This window comes from Canis lupus, chromosome 5 (genome assembly GCF_003254725.2).
Source record: "Canis lupus dingo isolate Sandy chromosome 5, ASM325472v2, whole genome shotgun sequence".
Lineage (NCBI taxonomy): Eukaryota > Metazoa > Chordata > Mammalia > Carnivora > Canidae > Canis > Canis lupus.
Window position 1 is genome coordinate 71,929,932 of NC_064247.1, and position 19,528 is coordinate 71,949,459.

Here is a 19,528-nt window from a genome sequence, read left to right on the forward strand (position 1 = left end):
TACTATTGGCTCTCATGCTTAACATACAGGGCATATTCAATGAACTACAGTAGTTGTTTTTATTCTCATTCTGTAAAAGATGAGCATTAGTGTTCATGTCTGATAGATGAACTGAGAGACTTCTTATAAGGATTCAGCTTCCAAACAATACTATAACCCTCAAAGGAATCCCACATGCCATTGTTTTGCACGAAGAGGCAATTGTACCATTGCCTCTTCAATGTTGTCTTAGACCAAGTAGAAGCCCAATTTTCCCATAGAATCTGGGCGGGTGGGGGCGGGGGGGCAATGTGTCTTCTGCCCAGAGGATGGAATGAAGCTCTTAATAATAGAATAGAAAACTGGAAAAAAAGAGATCAGGGCATATGCTTTTTCTTATGAGAAGCTAACACCTCTCCTGCAGTGGAATTGATTTTTGCCTGCCTGCTCTGAGGCTGCCAGGAGCCATTGTGCCTGCCTGATGCCAGGGTGTTCTCCACCAAACCATCTCCAGGTGAATCAGAAGTGCACTTACACAATAAATTGTTTGTATGGGGTGCTGTGGTTGCCTGGAGTTGTGGCAACCGTGCATTGGGAGACACTTGAAGCAGAACGAATGGCAAGCATGGGTGTGTTGCAGTCACATCTCCCAGATTTACATCTGCTTAGAATATTTTTAACTCAACACATTTCTTGTTACTGAAACTGAGCCGGAGCTGTCACTTATAATTCCAGATAGAGCCAGGCCTGACTCTGTTTCCTATTTTCCAGCAGCCAAAGGCCCACACTTCAGGACTCATTTGAGTGATTATGGAAAAGATGAAGTCGTTGTAGATTTCATCACTGGCAAGGCCTGCCATGTCTTGTAAGTGACTTGATATTTACACAGATCAGGCTTTGAAAATAATGAACTCCCAGGAAATATATAGTGGACACACTTCACTAAGTCACAAAGAAGGAAATGCTTGATATAAGGGAAGAGGCTAAGGTAGTTTTTCCCAAACTGTGCTGTGAAACCTTCCATGAATATTATCTGTTACCAAATCATGGATGCATATTATTGCCCCATCTTAGAGGCTCCTAAAGTACATCAGCAAACAAAAGCTTTTGAAGTTGCAAAGCCTTCATCTCAGGGTTTTCTGGAAGTCTTTGCTCATGGAAACTTTTTTTTTCCCACAAGGGGCACCTATTACCTAGAATGCCTTCTAGGAAATAACCAGCCAACAAAACAGCATCCACTGTTGCAGAGGCCCGGGAGCACTTTTCCTCTTGATCTGCAAGTCCTCAGAGATATCTCCCAAATAGAAGTCCTGCTAAGTCGATTTAGCTGGCCATAATTATTTCACGCTACTCAGATTTTCAGAGAAGGAGCTGAGAGGCTGGAGTAAAATCACCCTCAAAAATACAAAAGAAGTTTTGGACGTTTTTGTCATGGTTCTCTCTCTTGGTCTATTTGAGCTGCTAAAACAGAATACCATGGACCAAGTGGCTTAACCAACAAACATTTATTTCTACAGTTCTGGAGTCTGGGAAGTCCAAGATCAAAGTCCCAGCAGATTTGTTGGTTCATATGGCCATCTGCTTGCTGTGTCCTCACATGGCAAATGGGCTGCGGGAGCTCTCCGAGGTGTCCTCTTCCAGGGCACTGATCCTATTCCTGAGGTCTGCTCCCTCATGCCTGATTGCCTCCCAGAGGCCCCACCACCGAATACCATCACCTGGGGGATTAGGTTTCACATATGAATTTTAGGGGAACACACACATTCAGTCCATAACACTATCTAAGTTAATATCTCAGAAAGTAAGTCAAAAGTCCAGGAGGAAGACCAATCATGACCTTGATACAGTTGTAGGCAGGACCTTGGTCCCTGACCTGAGTCATTAGAATAAAGTCTAAATCCCTCTTTCTTATTAGCAATGGTGTGATGCTCGGCAACTCTCTTTGCTTCCTACAGCCTCACAATCTTGATCTTCTTTAAAGTGAGGACAACATAATAATAACAGTAGCATCAGCCTGTGTGATAAATGAGATAAAGGATAAATTTATCATGAGGATAAATGAGACTAGAAGTGTAAACCCTGGACCTGTTAGAAGCCTTGGATAAATGTTGGCCATTAGAACTATTTGCTATTTTTCTGATTCTCTTGCCTTCTCATGGCAATGAACACTGAAGCCCTTAGACAGTGAAATTATTTTATTCCAAGGCAATGAATATAGAGGCCTCCTGACTGAGGGGAATAGGGACCCTGAGATGTGGAGTCGGTGGCGGCTGCCCTGGAGAGGAGAGAAAGTAGGCCAAGGGGCTGGGACTTGTGCCAGACAGAGAAAGAAGAGCACAGAAGCAGCCCTGAGGCCTAACAGTCACATACAAAAGGAAGGGACCTGATGGCCGCCAAAACAAACTTGTAAAACATTGCAGCAAAATGCCACTGAGCTACCTACAAAATGCTGGCCATACCTTCAGGGAAAAGTAGAAACAGCTATGCAATTTGGTTGCTTCATTTTTCTCTTGCATGTCTAGTTTAGTTGTGTGAGTTTTTTTTTTTTTTTTTTAACAGAACTTTGCTATTATCTGGGCCTACAAGTTTTTCAAGGATGGGCAGGCCTCTCTACATTACTTAATGTTACACAAAGCATGGCATACAGGTCTGAAAAAAATGGGTACTCGCCACCTACCAGGAGCCTGCAAGGGTGTCTATGGGGCAGTGGGTGACAAAGTCAGGGCTGGACTCATACATTAGCTTCCCATGGCTGCCATGACAAATTACCACAAAGAGGGGGCCTTATTACAAGAGCTGGAATTAAAGTGTCAGCTGGCAGTGCTGCCTCGGAAGGCTCTAGGGGAGGGTACTTCCTTGCCCCTTCCAGCTTCTGGTGCTGCTGGCATCTTTTGGCTTGTGGCCTCATATAACTTCAATCTCCACCCCCATCATTACATGACCTCCTCCCTGTGTGTGTGTCCTCTGTGTCCTCTCTTCTAAGGACACTTCCATTGGATATACTGCCCATTCGTAGAGAGTATGATTTCATCTCAAGACCCTAAATGAGTTACATCTGCAAAGACCCCGTTTTCAAATAAGGTCATAGTCTGAGGTTCCAAGTGGACATGAATTTGGGGGGCGGGGAATCCATATTCAGCACACTCCCACTTAGAAGCATGAGGCAGAAGTAATGAGGGGTGTGGTAATGGGCCGAGGGAGGACTGGTCACTCAGTAGGAAAAGGAGTATTGAATTAGTAAGTGGAGTACTTTATGCTCACTGTGTCCATGTGTCCTCTCACTGGATGCTCATGATAATCACGCTGGGTGAGTGCCACTGCTACACCTGCTCTGTGGGGGAGAGGGAATGAGGGCTCGGCCATGCTGTGGGACTTCCCGTGCTCACACATCTAATTAGTGGCAGTCAGCTCTTGAGCACAGGTCCGCGTGCCTTTGACACCCATGCTCTGAGACTTTGTGGAAGATAAAAGCCATACACCACAGTTCTTTGGGGCCTGTTACAACTCACCCAGAAGACCGATGCTAAATATTTGACCAACTTTTGGTTAACTGTGTAAGACTGTGTAATGCTCACCTACAAAGCATTTTCTTTACACTGCTCAAGAGCTCATGCTCCCCCTTCCCCTTTCACCCTGCACTATCTCCAGCAAACATTTCCTCTACATTCCCCGTAGGCCTGACATTAAATTTATCATTTCCAGATCATTCTCTAATTGGAGATGAGCCCCTGAAAGTCTATGTGAGTAGCACCATGGCCAAAAAAAAAGGCAAGCAAACAAACAAAGAAGTGAATATGCTGTTTGGGGACAGGCCATCTGGGTGCCCGGCTTGGGGCTGTCACTGAAGTGTCATGCAAATTCTTTCAGGTTTCCGGGTCTCCACGTCCTCAGGTGAAAAACAGGGGCTTAGAGGAGAGTTTTCCTGAGGTCTGGCCCAGCTTCAACCTGCTTCTGCTCCCCACTCTCCCACAGCTGTGGTATCTGACAGGAAGCAGTCTGGTGTCTCAGAATGAAAACTGGCTCCCATTTCTGTCTGGCCCTTCTGGCCACAGGCCTTTCTTCTTTGCTTTTTCTCATCCCTGAAGACATCTCAGTATCCAAAGAAATTCATTATCACTGTGATGGAGAACTTTGCTTTTCAGTAGGATATTGACTTTCTCTATATTTTAGGTGATTCTGTATTATGATGTAAGCATCCCCACTGTTCCACCCTTCACCTGCCTGGCCTTACCCAGACCTCAACCAGAGGCAGGAGCCAGAGATGGAATAGACTACCGGGAACAGTCTCAGCCTTGGTCAGGATAATTTAGTGCACAATTAATTCTATTCCAGATATCATACTAAGACTTTAATCTACTTGCGGCTCCCCAACCTGAGCTCATGTGCAGGTCTCTGAGCTGCTGTGAAGGAACAATATCACATGTGTTCTTGGACCAACCTCAGTGCCCCCTGATGGCTGACAAGTGATTCTTCTGGCAACCACCACATGCTGCCTCATCTCTGCATTGGACTTTCTGTTTTATTTTTAGTTGAAAAATGAATTGTTACACTCATCCTCTCACCATCTCCCAAGGATTTGCTGCTCCTCGATCATTAGGAGTTGGTAGATTGTCCACTCTGTACACAGAATTGTCCTGGGCACTCTAGAATAAGCAGAGTGAGTTAGTAGAAAAGAGAGAGGGACCCTGTGAAGGCAAAGGTAAAGGTGAAAGGCAGTCACTATAGTTGCTCTTGCCGTGCACTTCACCACCCTCCTAGTGAGTCTTAGTGGGAAGGTAGGGGCTGGGTGAGTAAGCCATCTTTTGATATTTGCTTAGAAAACAAAATGGGGAAAAGGAAGCAGGTAAAAGTAGCTTAGCCTTCCTGATGACCCTTTGGCCTGAGTATTCTCTGCCATTTCGTGAACCGAAGCATGAGGGGCCAGGTGTGACTAGAACTCTCCTTGACCTAAAGAAGAATGCATTGAAAGAAGACAGTTTGTCCTGCCAATGACAGAGTCATAACTATCCACTGATGTACTGATCCGTCTATCCAAAATACCTATTGAGCATCTACTATATGGTATGTCATATACTAGACTCTGAGGCCATTATATGGGTCAATAATCCACAAATATTTTCTGTAAAAGCCTGGAAAATGAGTATTTTAGACTGTGGGCCATACGATCTCTGTCACAACTACTCAACTTTGTCATTGTAGTGCAAAAGATGCCACAGATGAAGGTGACTGTGCCAATAAAACTTTATAAATACATATAGCAAACTGCGTTTGTCCATGGACTATAATTTGTAATCCCTGATGTACTTGAGTAAGCTAGAGCCCATATTAATTGGGGAAGGCATCATATTTTCTTGTCATCATTTGTTTTATGCCTAGCTAGATAGAAAACATAGGGAGTTGAGAAGCAGGAAGAGCTGAGATAATTTCTCAAAAGAGGAGATACTTCAGCTGAGTTTTGAAGAATGAATAATAAATCACCGGGCTAGGGAAATGATACATTTCTGATACAAAAAATGAATGGCATTATGTGAGGTTCTAGATGGGGAAAGAGCATGACCTCTTCTAGAAGCCAGAAGAAGCTCTTGGTGCACTTGGGAAAATGGCAGAAAGGAAAGAGGTATTTCTGTAGCAAGTGCATTTCTGTAATGAGGCTGATGAAGTCTTGTTTTAGTCTGTTGTGTCAAAAAGGATAGAACCATCCTAAGACCAGGGGCAGGAAGCCCATGACTCCAGCTACCACGGCAACAGTCTCAGCCTTGATCGTGATAATTTGATGCACAGTTAATTTGATTGCTGATATCATTTAAGACTTTAATCCATTTTTAACATTCAATCCCTTTAAGAACACTATAAAGATAGCATTATCAGACCCATTTTACAAGTAAGGAAACTTAAGCCCATATTGATTATATAATTCATGAAAATTCACATAGGTCTTCAGTGGTAGGAGTTTGGATTGAAGTCTGAGTGACTTCAAAGTCTATGCCCTTATGCACTAGTTCAGCTATTTTAAAACTTAAATATGCATAATAAAAACTTGGGGAGGGTCTATTAAATGCAAATTCTTAGACCTGCTCCCAGAAGGTTTGGATTCACTGGTGTGGAGCAGGGCCTGGGACTTTGCTAAAATGCACACTAAAAGCAAACACTTCAGGTGACCTCGGTGTAAGTGGTTCTTGCGAACTACACTCCATACAACAAGTTACTCTATACCCTAAGCTTATATGCAAAATAGGGTGGCCAACTGTCTAGGTTTGCACATAGAGAGTCCCTCACCCCAGGAACTTGAGTCAGCTGATGAGCCTACAAGCCTCACTCAATCCACATCTATCATTCCGAGCTTGATGCCTGGCACGTGGCTGATCCTTGAAAAATATTTGAGGAGTGAATGAATGAATACAGCTTACAGAGGAAGCCCAGGGTTGATTGGCAAGGCTTTCCTGCAGCAGGGAATGTGAGGAAATCATCAAGAGCTAACTCAGAGGGACAGCTTCTTCTGCTCCCCTGAGGAGTTAGTCACAGCCCCGGAAAAAGTGATGCCTCATCATGTTCCCATTTGTGCTTACGTGTTCAGGCGACGCTTGTCCTTAATGCAAGAAGAAAGGAGAAGGCAGGAATAAATCTTTTCTGTCATGGCTACTCTTTCTGCCTTTCTATTGCCCTCCCCCAGACTCACAACCATCCCCTTCCCCTTCTGCAGCAAGACCTATCCACTGGGCAGCGGGGACTGTAGGAGGGACCCTGATGGTGAAAGACCACATCCTGTCATCTTGTCCAAGGCCTGTTTCCCTTCTGTTGATGATACTCCTTGGCAAGTCAATGACACTCTTAGGACTTGAGAAATAGCATGTAAAGTAGGGGGCCAGTGACTCCCTTTCCTGGTTATCTCACCGGGTTGGCATGAGATGCTTACATGTGGACAGGGCTATGTGGACAGCGGAGCCAGCAAGGCTCAGATAATAAAATATATTTTTACCGTAAATATCTGTTTATTCATCACCTACCTACTCAATGGGTGTATTTTTTTAAAAGATTTTATTTATTCATTCATGAGAGACACAGAGAAAGAGAGGCAGAGACACAGGCAGAGGGAAAAGCAGACTCCCTGTAGGGAGCCTGATGCAGAACTCGATTCCAGGACCCCTGGGATCATGACCTGCGTCAAAGGCAGGCAGTCAACCACTGAGCCACCCGGGGCCCTCAGTGGGTGTTTTGATGCTCCTGTTCAGAGGTAAGGATGGCCACAGGCTTTGGGGATCTCACTAGTTTAGAACTTCAGGTGTGTAGGGGAGTCAGGCATGTAATGAATAATCACATTCACAAGATATATGTACAATCATCATAGTCATGTGAGACCTTACAAAGAAAAGAAGAGGGCTTTGTCAGACCCCATAACATGGGGACCTGGCCCAGTCTTGGGGTTCATGAAAGGTTCTCCTGAAGAAATAGCACTTAGGGTGAGGTCCAAGGCTTTAGTCCGGGTTAGCCAGATGAAAAAAGGGAAGAATGGCATTCTAAAAGAAGGGAACAGCGTGTGCAAATACATGTTTACGAGGGGCAGCAACACTTTCTACCATAACCTTTCTTTGCTTCCTTTTCTTACTTTCCTCCCTTCTTCCCCCTTTTTCTCTCCTTTTCCCCTTCTCCTTCTAATACTGTTCTTGTTTTCCTTCTGATGTGGTTACTATGTATCAATCTTTGCCCTGTCCTTATCAACTAGATATCATTCCCCAGGCTACAAATGGGCTCCCAAATCATTAAATGCTGTATGCTTTCCTTCCAAACCTCCATCTCTGTATGCCCAGACATGAATGTGGGGGTTCGTTGGTGCAAAAAGAAAATATAAAGCCCTGAGCAGCTCCTCACTATGTTGCAGATGTCTCTCTCAAGAACAGGATGTCTGGCCCCGCCCTTGCACCAGGTCCCAAGCCCTCTCTGGGCTCCTGGTGGGCCCTGGGGTCTTGAGGAGGGCAATGCAGCCACCGTGCAACTGGCTCAGCTTGCACATTTGGCAATGAGTTTGGAAGACATATCTCTGGGAGGAGAAACAAGTGGCATCTTTGGGGAGAAACAGAACTCTCTTTTCATGTAGTTCGCTCTGATTTGTGCTACATTAAAATAAACCTTCCGAGTCAGCTTCTGGTGCGAGCCCTAGGACTCTTCTAAATGTATTGTTTTCACAAAGACGTTTTCATTGTTAATCAACGGGCGCCATGGATTTGACGCTCTGGTATTGGAGTACAGGTTTTGCAGCTATTTATTTACTGAGAGGGAAACAGAACAGTGGTTCCATTTGCCACTCCTGAATTTATTGTCAGTCCTTCTGTGTGGTGTAAAATTTGTCCTCGTCTTCAACAGCCCTCAGAAATAAGCATTCCAAATATATTCGCCTACTGTACAAAGATGTGCTGATGCCACTCCTTGCAATTTTGCAAGAGAGGATGGGAAATACTAGATCTAAGTGGTAGGAAATGATTCTTGGGAAGAATACAAAAAAAAAAAAAAAAAAAAAAAACCACCCTGGGGCCTTTGTAAAACCTGGGAAATGCCAGGAATCACAAAGGTGCCACTGGCATGGCCCACTCCCTAGGGCCTGAGTTAATCACTGCAGACATCAGGGAGCCCGGAGGGAGGGCTTCCCAAGACTACGACAGCAGTGAACCGTAATAGGACACACATCTCTACAGGATAATCACAACTAATGGTCAACCTGTAGGCCCACCACATTGTGTATTCACACCTACCACCTGGCAGCTCATGCCCTTCTCTCTCCTCTGCCAAAGTAAAGGGAAATGTCTGGATGTCGACTAGAGAATTAGGATTATTTAAAATCAAGCAATCTGGAAGTCCCCAAACCTTCCTGCCCAGTTGCAAGAAGCTTCCTGAAAACAAACAGGAAATGAGACTGGTTTCCCACCGTTTTACCCCCCAGCCAAAGGTACACTGGAGTGGAGGGCCTGGCTCCCTGGAGCTGACTGAGCACATCTCTTCCCAACTCAGTGTGAAATCAGCCAGGGTGGGAACATTTTCACCAGGAAAACTGTTAATTGCTACAAATCAGAACTTCATTTTTATTTCTCAATTTGTCAGCATATTCATGCCGAATACCACACTGCTATCCATTCTCTCTCCCCAGATTGCACACCCATTTATTTATTTATTCATCCAAGCCATATTTATTGAGATCTTATTATGTGCCAACACTCTGGTGTAGGAAATCCAGTTTCCATTTTAGCTGCGTGAAAACTGAAGGTCAGAGAAGTGAGCTGGTTTATGCACCCAGTACCAGCCCCCTGCCCAGCACTAGGGTTAAGAGAGCAATAGACAGCCAAGTCTCTGCTCTCATGGAGTTTACATCCCTTCCACTTTTAAATCTGCATGTATTGTATAATTACTCATTCATTTTCCACTTTTATGAAAAATTTAAAGGCGTGTGAAACTGTATATCAGGGCTTCAGATAAGATGAAAGAAGCAATGGGGTTACAATGGTCGAGTGCCCTCTCTCCAAAAGCAAAGCATTTTATGTGACATTGAGAAGAGGAAGGGTCTTCTTGTATGTTTGGTTTCCATTCATAGCACTGATTATCAGAAAGCATCATAAGTAAACGCCCCGAGCAGGAACTCTGGTTCCCCCTTTATGCGTGAGAAATCTGTAGAGGTGGACTAGCAGAGGCAAGGTTACATCTTTAGAAAGTGGGGTAAGAGTAGAGATTGATGTCGGTGACCCCAAACGGGACTATGTAATCCCAGGGGCTTTGTAAATAGGAAAGTGTTTTATAAAAGCCAGCCTTAATTGCCATGATTGTTAGTCTTCAGAGTTACTATTACTACTACATTTTAAAATAAAAGCATACGACCTTATGATACCAAACACAATCCTGTAATTCCCTCTTCTGGAAGAAAGAGCTCCTGTAACTTTTCAGGTGTCCAGTTCCCAGATCAGCCCTCAGCACAGTCTCCTAGGGCATTGAGGTGGGGTGGGGATTTCCTACTCCATGAGCTGGAAGGCCAGGGTTTGCAGTGAGTGCCAGTGCTCTGCAGTGGCTGGGATGATAAGCAGAAGATTTCATTGGCTTCCCCCAATCCAGCCATTGGGATTTAGCCAAATCAGAGCCATCACGGGACCCTGAACAAGAGATGAGCAACATCTGCTAGAAATCGAGGCTTCTCCCCCCATCCACACAGTAAACCACTCTTCCTAGCAAAACAAAATGTTCCCGTTTATAATTTTTTTTAAAAAGAAAGTCATGCGAGGCACCAATGTGGTGCTGAAGCTGGTTGTGTTCAAAAACTCCAAAAATGATAACAAATGTTTTTATTTTATTTCATTTTATTTTCCAAACCATATAGACTTGCCAGCTCAATGCATCACTGCTTGTTTATTCTAGAGCAGCTGTCGGCACCCTGATAATGCTATAGTATCGTTCAAGTGCAGACTGCCAAACCACAGTATATGGAAATCATCTCACAAATTGAAAGAAAAAAAATAATAAAACCCCACTTCAGATTCCATCGGTGAACTTCTGCAAGGAAGAGGGTCGGATAGGGGGTGTGGAATCCTATAAATAGTCTTAAACTTCAGTATTGTTTTAACCAGGATAAAGTGTGACTCGTCTGGTTAATCACAACTAGTATTTGACCTTTACAAAGGTACAATTTATGTTTCATTGCCGAGTGCAACTTGGCGTTTTCTTCTTTTAATTACTAAACTGTGATTCAGAAGTCAGCCACAAGAAAACAGTTTAGAAACTTGATTCCCTATAGGTTTTAGGCACTTTTTATGTATTTATTTGTTTTGACCATGAAAAAATAACCACACATGACAGAGGTAGCCAGCCAAAGACACATATCTCGGCCTTGTGTCCTAGGATTACCCGAAACTTTTATTAGAATCAGTTGACCAAGTCTTGCCCCTGTGTCCTGCATAGAAAAGAGTAAGTTTAGCAGATAATCTAACCACAAAGAAAAATCCCAGAGTTGGGAGGAAGTGGCTCTGCCGTAATGGATAGAGTGTTGTGCCTCTATTTGCCCTATGGACCAAAATTCTACCTACTACAACTTCTTTTATTGTCCATATATGATTCCTTTCTAGTCCAGAGGAAGACAGACATAGCTAAGCTGTCCTGTGTACAGGGCACTAAGCTTTATCTCATTTAATCCCCACCAGGCCTCAGTGAGGTGGGCAAGATTATCCCCCTTTGACAGATGTGGAAACTAAGCCTCTGAGCAGGGGAGTAATTAGTCCAAGGCTGTTGTGGGTTGAATTGTGTCTCCAAAAGGAATGCAGAAGTCCTAATGCTGGCAGATGTGACCTTATTTGGAAAAAGGTTCTTTGCAGATAGAATTGAGATGCGAGTTATGATGAAGTCACACTGGAGTAGAGGTGCCCCTTAACCTAATATGACCGTGTCCTCCCAAGATAAAGGAGAAGAGGGGTGCATGGGGGACTCAGTTGGTGAAGCGTCTGCCTTTGGCTCAGGTCATGATCCCAGGCCTGGGATGGAGCGCCACATGGGGCTCCCTGTTCAGTGGGGAGCCTGCTTCTCCCTCTGCTCCTCCCCCTGCTCGTGCTCTCTCTTGCTCTCTCTCTCTTTCTCAAATAAAATCTTAAAAAAAAAATGAAGAAGAAACATTGAGACAGACACACAAACAAATGCCTCGTGAAGACACAGACACTCTTAGAGGGAGATGATGTAAAGACACACAGGAAGAATGCCATGTGACCTCGGAGGCAGAAATTACAAGGAAAACCAAGGAATGCCTTACCAGCAACAGTAGAGGCTAAGAAAAAGGCATGGGACAGATCCTCCTCTCCAGGCTTCAGAGAGAGCTGGGCCCTGCCAACATGTTGATTTGGGACTGCCAGCCCTCATAACTGTGAGAGAGTAAGTTTCTGTTGTTCTAAACCACTTTGTGGGAATTTGTTATGGCAGCCTTGGGGCTAATACAAAGGGTTAATATGCTTTGGACACCTTACCAAAGGTGGGTATCCTTTGGCTGGGTATCCTTTCCCTAAGGTGATAAAGAGGGCTACTTTCTCTGCAGCAATCCCAACACATTTCAAAGAATTCAGAAGATAAATGGGAAACATGCAACGGGGATGGGAGAAGCTGGGACTCCCTCCTTGCGGCCAGTTGCTCCTCATGGACCGAATGTTTTCTGCACAACACACACCCTACCAGGTGCCAGGGATTCCAAGATGAGTCAGCCCTGGTCCCTGCCCTGGGGAGCAACGATCCAATGACACTGGCATTATTATCCACAATATATGGATGAGGTCCCTAAGAATGGAGATGGAATCGTTAAGGAAATCAATGGAGCTTGGATGCCGAACATCTTCTTAGAATAAGAGATGTTTAAAGCAGTGTGTGATGGCTATGTGGGATTATATCAGGGAAAAGGAGAGGTGGCAACTGAGGACCAACTCCACATAAGGATCTCTGGCAGTGATGTCCACACTGGGGAGGTCAGAGGGCACTGAAGAGAAAGGCTAGCTGGTGCACAAGCGATGCATTGGCAAGACAGCAAAGCCGTGAGCCTCCGCAGGAAGGGCTTGAATGACAGGGTGAGGAGTTTTGTGGGGTTCTGGTAGCCCACCATAGGTTTTGCAGAAAGGATAGACAGGCAGGGTGCCCAAGCTGGTTCTGAATGACTAATCCAGAAGGAGAGGAGCTTGAGCAGCCAGCAGCTGGGCCCAGACTCACATTAGGGTAGTGGCTTTCTCAGATTAGTTAATTCCTCTGGAACCAGTCTAGCCAGACTGGGTGCTGGGGATCCACTGTCACGTAGCCAAACCTGTGGGCCCCCAAGTCTTGATATATCTATCCACCCTTCTCTCGAGGGACATGACACCACCTAAGCACCAACACAGGTCATTTTGATAATGTGCTCTATCATCTCATTTGGCAAGAAAAACCCTACCAATGAGAAACCACACCCCAGTCTGGGGGCCTCTGAGTAGTGGGTTTCAGGAATGAAGAATCATTGTGCTCACACAAAAAATTCTTTGGGGTTCTCCAAAGTCTTTAATATTCACTTAGCAAATAAAGTGCATTCTTCATTGCATGTTGCAATTCTGATTTCTTCTGGATTTAAGACTTACACCAATTGTGTAAATAGTTAAGTCTCCCATGTTTTCCAGCATGTTTATTAAATGTCTGGTTTGTGTCATTTTATGAAGTATTTATTTTGTTGGGCATTGTGTTAGACTTTCACATCGTTTTGAAGCTTTGTTTCTTATCTCATTTAATCCTAACAGCATCGAGTATCATAGTCTCTCATTTGCAGATAAGGAAACTAAGGCCCAGTGAAGGCAAAGGACTCCTGCAAGGTCAACTAGATGGTTCAGTGGAGCACAGGCCTCCAATGCTGGTCTCTTGATTCCAACCTCTGTGTTTTGACTTATTATGCTACTTTACCCAAAAATCAAAAGGTGAATGATGTCCTTATTTCCAGGACCATAAAAGAACATTTATGATCATTTATTGGCTTAGAGAGGGAGAAACCCCTCTCAAAATATCCCGGTCCTCTGACCCCTACCTATTGCCTAACACACAACACACGTACACACAGAAACACACACAGCTGAGCCCATAACAACATCCTCACCCTTGAAAAGGGCCCCAGGAACAGCTTGAAATGAAGATTGCCAATCTTTTAACGCTTTTATCTAAGAAAATATGGGGAGTAGAATCTTTGCAAGGCATTCTAGGTAGTGACACTATAGGTATCTCTCACTCTATGTAGTAATTGCTTCACTGAAAAGTTTCATGTAATTGACTACTGTTAAATCCCATATGATTTAAAATTCATCAGCGGAACTTCTATTGAAAGTAGTTCTGGGGATGCCTTGGTAGCTCAGTCAGTTAAGTATCTGCCTTCAGCTCAAGTCACAATCTCAGGATCCTGGGATGGAACCCCACGTCAGGCTTCCTGCTCAGCAGGGAATCTGTTTCTCCCTCTCCCTCTTCTTCTGCCCCCAACCCCCAGCACGTGCTCTATCTCTTTTGCTCTCTAACACTCTCTCTCAAGTAAATAAGTAAAATCTTTAAAATATATGTAAAAATTTTTTTAATTACCTCCTGTTAGGTCTGTGCATTCCAAATATTTGGGTCTCAGTTTTCTCATCTAAACACACTGAACTAAATGTCCTATGCATTAGTTTCTGCTTCTGAAACTCAAACTCTCTCCTATCCCCCAGATTCTCTAAGACAGAGTTTGTAGATATGTGGAAGTCTAGCATTAAGCTAGAAATGACAAAGAGAGTCCCTCTTTCCAAACACACAAAAACAATTCTAGCCAAGAAAGAGAAGAGAAAATAAACAGATTTCTGAAGACATTATAAAATGTTTATTACACAGACCAGTATGTCAAGCTGTATGCATGTCGTTCATTGGAGTCCTCACTGAGGACGTCAACTATACTCAGAGAGGAACAAAGAAGCTAGGCAAATAATCCAGCCATTAGAAAATAATTCCCTTTCTATACTCGACCTGACTCCAGGTGAGGTGGTGGACCGCTTGGAGAAGTTGCTTCTGGGGAAGGAAAGAGTGGTCTTCCCAAAGACAGACCAGACCACACCCAGTAGAGTGTTGGCTTACAGGCTGGCTCCACCCTGACAGCTGACTCCCGGATGCTGGTAACTTGCCACCAGGACCCAAACACTGGGCAAAACACATGAAGTGTCAGACTTGGTTAGGATTGCTGGATGGGACTCCAAATACTGATCAGCACCACCAAAGACTGACCCACAGTAGTGAAGGCTTGAATTTTATTTAGTTTATCTCTGCCCAATTCTTCTGTCTCTATCTTCGCTGACATAGTTAAAATTACTGGGGTAAGGATAACTCTATACTTTAGTAACTATGTTTCCTTCAGAAAATTTCTAGAATTCTCTAAACCTCCCTTTTCTCATCTTTAAAGAAAGCAAATGGTTGCTATGAGGATCAGATAAGTACACACCAAGCACTACCTCTGGTCCACAGAAAGCACACCATAATTTGGATAACTTTGTGGTTTCTGTTGTAGTAGCAGTGAGGGTGGTGCTAATGGTGGTGGTGGTAGTGATGATGATGATGATGATGATGGTGGTGGTAGTAATGATAATGGTCATAGTGGTGGTGGTGGAAGTTGTTAACTGTGACAGTCTCGGAGCTAAGACATATGCTTATTGGCTATCCACATCCACTCTCCCATCAGTCTCTAGATCTACCCTATCTCTAACCATCATTCTTCTCTTGGTGTCTACATATCTCTACTCACCTAATATGTTTATCTTTCCATCTCCCTTTCTGCTTAGTCCCCTTCCCAAACTGAGTCCTCCAACCCCAGATGCATTCCTCATGCCCCACTAAACCCAGACAGTATACTAGTGGCTCTGTTTCCCTGCCATATGTCACCACTTTTCTACTCCTTTTCCTCATTTAGAGCCACTACGGCTCTTTTCATTTCTAAGCAAATCATGCCACTGATCCCTAGGAGATAGCTGGTGTGAGAGAGGCAGGTCCAGCTATGCTCTTGTGGTTTCTCACAATATGCCATAAACTACTTCTTACTGGTATGGCCTACCTGCATGATGACCCCTCAGTGTCCAACATCTGCATTTTATATTTGTATGGAGTCTCTAGCCCAACTAGCATAGTGACAATTCCTCTTTGCTGGTGGCAGTCATCTCATTTTGATTCCTATCACATTGATATGCAACCCATGAACCTGGAACCCCTGGCTGAGAGCAGCCAATGGTATTTAGAACAATACGTTTTTTGAGAGTACAAGCTTTGAAGTCAGGCCAAGAGTTATATTCTGATCCTGACACTATTGGATGACCTTGACCTTGACTAGTTATTAAACTCCAAATAACAGTTGCCTCATCTATACGGTAGAGATACCAGAACCTACCTCTCAGGGTCAGTTGAAAATTAAATGAGACAATATATTTAAAATGCTGAGGTCAGCACCTAGCATATAACAAATGTTCAGTAAATATTGCCCACAGTTATTTCTCCTTGGCTTAAAAATTGAAAGTATAATCCAGCAATACCTCATTAAAGGTCATTCCTCTTGTCTAACTTCACAAAGATGCTGAAGGCCAAGGTGACTTCAGATGACAGTCCCAGCAGTGGAGGCCACAAATGTAGATCCCGAGGCCTCTCTGATAAGCAGAGGCAGGGAACGGTACAGTACATGGAGATGAGATCTAGAAAAATAAGAAAATTAGGCCCCGTTTAAATTACCTTTACCCAGCATTAATCACAATGAATGCATCATCTGGTCTATTTTTATACCAACATTAGAGGTCGAAGCCAGTGGAGATTTTGAATTTTTTTTTCTCCTTCTCAAATTACTCAGGACTCAAAGTGGAAAAGATGACCTGTTGGTTTGCTGACTGGATATTTTAGGCAAAGTCACAAGGCACTGACTTTTCTCTCCCCAGGACAGAGTAAGGTGATGCTTTGTCAACCACCTGGCTAATTTCATTGCTGTTGACAGGTGATCCTAATAATGTGGTCAGCAGAGTAGGCTGGGGGCTCCTATAAGATCTACTCTGCCTCCTGGATTTCCCATACAGGCTGTCTCCATTGATCAGATATAATCGAATAATGGCTGAAATTCTGCTTCTCGATGGGCCCTATAGGCCATTTCTTTATGACATGACCAAATTGGCCATAGCGCATTCAATTTGTTTTAATGGCCAACCCAGAGGCAATTAAGCGGATTGACCGCGCAGCGATCCAAATTGTCCATTAAGAAGGTGGCCAGAACAACTGGACCAAAGATATGTACGCACCATCCACTTATTTGGGGATGTCTAGACTTGGCTGCGCCTTTAATTTTCTTAAAACCCCTGTTGACTAGTTCTGTTAAATGTTGACACTACAGTTCTTTAGAATGAAGCAAAGCAGTTTTGGAAAATAAAGAGGGATTTCTTAAGATGATCCTGAGCCTTCTGATCTGAGAGAGGTAATAGGAAGTAAGCACCTCATTCGAGCTCTGAAGATTTACAAGGCTATGTGAAATTAAATGCATTGGTGCAGATTGCTACTAATACTCGTTTTATGAGGAGGGATTTATCTTTCCACATTAGCAGCCCCCAAGGTTGTGATCTGTCTCTATAATATGGACCTGCATTTGAACAACTGACAATTGACTTCATCTGTTCCTACTTTGCTAATTCACCCTGCAAAGGAAAACTACTATTGCAGGAATTTTAAAGATGAAAAACACACATATTATATTATTGAGTACAATTGATCTTTGAGTACATGTGCATTTAGATATATGCATTTGATTCTTCTGTATAAATAACAGAGACCCCCCCATGCAGAAAGTCTTGTTTATTGGCAGGGGTAGAATGTGTCTGCTAAGATGTCTTCGCCGAGAAGTTTAGCTGTAGAGGACTAGTTTAATTGCCAGCCGAAACAGGCAAAGATACGTGGGATCATTCAGAACAATCCTTGACTTTCATATTGAGCCTGTCAAAAGTTCCTATTTTCCATTTCAGTTGGCACTTTTCCTTTATATATTTGTCATCAGTAGTCACTGGGCAAAATCAAAAAAGAGAGTGTCAAAGTTAGAGTAACTAGTGAATAAAGAAATACATTTCCATTTCATTCCAAACAATAAATTTCTCCCACTGTTTGTTAAAATTAAGAGTTTCATAAATGGATGTTTTGTGTTTTGGCTTTCAAAACACATTTTCATTACAGTTTCATTTTATTCTCCAGGGCTCCTCCTGAGTCAAGTGTGGCTCTCTCCCCATTTGACTGACAGTGTTTTACTAAGTAGCATGGTTATTAGTGGCAAACAGAGGAACCAAGGCTCAGAGCCTGGGATTTACCTGGGTACTCTGGCTTGGTAGCTGTATCTGAAATGTTAAGAAATTACCTGTAGTCACACTGACCATCTATGCCAAGTACACACAGTCTTGGAGAAGGATAACTCATCTTAGCGACCACATCCCCAATGTCTCAATTCACCTGAGTCCACACAATTTTCTTGAGGCAATATGGTATCAAGGTTAAAAGTGGAAAATATCTGAATTTGAATCCAGTCTTTGCTGATCATGAGCCACATCTCAGTTCCTCCTTTCCCTTAGCTATAAACTAAAGATAACAACAGTATCTTCTTCGTGGTTGTTGTGTGCTATCTCCCGACTGGGTTTTTGATGTCTCTCCTGTTTAACAGTATATACTGATTGAACCACTGTGAATACCTGGCACTTAGTATATGTTTGTTGAATGGATGAATGAGGCAGAAACAAGATAAAAATGTCAAGTGCCTGGCACATGGTCATAAATATTCAATATACGTTCATTATTAGTAACAAGACTGATAGATTATATCAGAGAGAGAGAGAGAGAGACCTAGTGTCTGCATCTCTAAAATGGACTAAATTGATACTGCTCTCTTAGAGTTGATGGGGATATTGTAGAAAAATCTGTGCAGGATTCCTGGCATGGTGTTTAGTCTAGAGTTTCTGTAGGCTATGATTATGATTATTATTTAGATGTTCTGGGATCCCTCTGAGACTTTGCATACAGGCAGAAAAATGGAAGAAGTTGTTAGCATTCCTAGATGCTCACCATATGCCAGAAGTTTAACCTACAAAAGTATTTGCATTCCCATTTGCCAGTCATTGAAACTGAGTCTTAGACCTCTAAAAGGTCACGAATGATGCGACTGGGGTGCCAGTCTGCTTTTCTCTAAAGTTGTTGCTTTTTTCAGACCGCATGTCAATTCAGCTAGTCACTTCTGTTCCTCACCTGTTCCTTTGGTGCATCTTCTTCTCTATAATGGAAACGAGAGAGAATTCTAAGGATGAAGGCCCATGTAAGGACTACTCTAGTTGCTTCTCCATCGGTTTGAGGAAATGGCAGGAACTAGTATCCTACACCAGCATACAGCAGGGACTCACTAAATGTCTCTTGAATGGGTGGATGGTTCCCTTCTCAGAGACAGTATCAGAAGGACAGACTCTTAAGGCCTGGTCATATTCCCCGGTCCCCACACAAAACTCCCAGAGGCCCCATAAGAAACTAGCACAGTGGATCTTTGTCGTGATATCACTACCATAAATACTTTTCAGGAGGTATCTCATATTTCTTCTCAATTTAAACAGAAAAATTGGTTCTGTGGCCATAAGTTAACATGTCCACGGTCCATTTGACAGTCCCCCAGTTAGTCCCCATTTATAGTCTACGGCAAATTTAACAAGACCTATGAAACATGAACCACCTTATCAACCCCTCTCTTTTCTATGGTGGCACAATTAGCCAGATGATAAAGCTCTTTAAAATGAAAGAAAACACTAAAAAATATTGATTTTCTACAGAGCCATAATATTAAATGTATCATTCCAAACTGAAGTGGGCACTGATTTAGAAGGGACACATAAATCTAAAACTCTCTTGGTGCAGTGACATTTTTTAAGAAGCGTAACAAAAAAAATTATATATATGGAAGCTTGTCTATCATTAAATTACTCAGTTTGGATTTCCACTAATAAAATATAAGGACTTGTTACTATATTAGGCAAGTCACTCCCATTAT